Genomic DNA, 1,710 nt, shown 5'->3' with positions numbered 1-1,710 from the left:
AATGCACTTTTGGCCACCATTTTGAAATATCAAATTTCAAGAAAGCAGCTAAAAATTACATACTTTCATGAGTATGCTTTTAAACTTTTTTTTTAAGCCTACGATAAAAATCAAAACTGAAGTTGGTTACGAGCAAACCGACCTGTCAAATTTCTTTTCATGTTTCCCGTTCAATAAGAAACAACAGAAAATATCAAGTTAATTTGTTGAAATCTTTTTGCAAATCATTTACTCAGGGTAAATTACATACTACGAAATAATTCAAGTTTGAAAAAAAAAAAATGATTATTCACCAGATGATTTCAGAAGATGATTCAGAATTTTTATCGTTTCGTTTAACATACGTACAAGCAAGCGAATCGCAGTGTTTTGACATTTCGAATCCAAATAATCTGTTCAATTGAAACAAATTGTTGGATTTCTGTGTATTTTCTTCTTTTAATAGCCAAACAAAAATGGAAAAATCAGTTGGACTTCTTAAAAGGTATTATTATTTAATTTTATTTCGCTTTTTGTATGTTTGTGCTAAAATCAAATTTGACAAAATGCATTTTTTTCCCTAGTATATGGCCTTATTTTGTTCAAGGCTCAACAATCGGTGGCATTGTTCTAATTACAAGTAAGGAAATCTAAGAATATTTTAATCCAACATGCTAATTCCACTAACCTATGATTTTCGTTGCTTCAGTTACCAACCATAGTCTGAACTCTGAAGAGAGAAATCGACTTCGTTGGTAAAAAAATTGGTGCAGAAATCAGTAGTCTGAAGAGAGAAATCGACTTCCTTGGGAAAAAAATTGATGCGACCAACAATGATTTGAGCATCATTCGAACCGACGTCATTCGCCTCGAAAATTTGGTTATTAGCGATTTGTATAAGGTTGCACATCACATCTAATTCATTGTGCTGTTTTGTGGTGTCCAGCTTATTTAACTATTTTCTCCTTCATTCATTTATTCATAAAATGTAACCCAAGCAGTACTTCAATTTGTTATATTTTTTTGTTTGTTTACAGTGTGAAGTTGAACCAAATTAATTTTAGTGTTTACTATGATAAACTTTAATAATTTTCTATCATCTTTGGTTCTAAAATATAAAAGCAAATTATTTTTCATGATACCGAACTAAATTGAGTTCACCGATATCATGCATGATGGCGCTGATCAGCGGTGTTCGCATAAAAAAGTCTCCAAACTCATATATGTGTCATCTGCTTGATGTAACCTAATTCTTTTTGTTTTTGTTTCTTTTTGTTTCGTTTTTTCTATAGCTCCTCCAATCCAAAGTCAACCCAACGAAGCTTGAAACTTAGGATGGGTCGATCGTACCAAAACAACAATCAACATAAATTACAAACAAAATCTCATTCCATGTATACGATGTAATATATTTTATTTTTTGCAAGAAAAAATTATTTATACAATTAGAGAGAGTTTGTCTCTTATTACACCTAGGTGACCTTACAAATTGAATTGTTTTCTTCATTTTTTTTATTTGAAAATATAACGCTCATTGATTCAATAAAAAATGGCTGTGACTCTTTTCTTTTCTCTAGAATAAATAATTATATATATGGTGTATGTTGGTCTAATTACAGTGTGATTGAATCAATATTGAAAGGAAAGACAAATTAATGTGAAATTCATTATGAATGTTTTTGTGGCTTGAATCGAGAGAAATCCGTTTGTCTAAGATGTACACTCATTTTT

At 30.3% G+C, this 1,710-nt stretch overlaps 1 long non-coding RNA gene across 3 annotated transcripts; it reads left to right on the top strand.

Annotated features, from left to right (window-relative positions):
- The first annotated feature begins 243 nt into the window (after window positions 1-243).
- On the top strand, window positions 244-1,468 carry LOC116349272. Of its 3 annotated transcripts, none has more exons than XR_004201898.1 (4): window positions 244-484; window positions 564-619; window positions 689-859; window positions 1,272-1,468. It is a non-coding gene; the product is annotated as an uncharacterized LOC116349272 (long non-coding RNA). The 3 variants fall into 3 exon arrangements; XR_004201897.1 differs by having other exon boundaries at window positions 689-880; XR_004201896.1 differs by having other exon boundaries at window positions 689-967.
- Window positions 1,469-1,710: the final 242 nt, after the last annotated feature.

The sequence above is a fragment of the Contarinia nasturtii genome, unplaced genomic scaffold (genome assembly GCF_009176525.2).
Source record: "Contarinia nasturtii isolate CC-2019 unplaced genomic scaffold, AAFC_CNas_1.1 Cnas_scaffold_2854, whole genome shotgun sequence".
In the NCBI taxonomy this organism is placed as follows: Eukaryota; Metazoa; Arthropoda; class Insecta; order Diptera; family Cecidomyiidae; genus Contarinia; species Contarinia nasturtii.
This window is presented reverse-complemented; position numbering and strand designations above follow the sequence as displayed.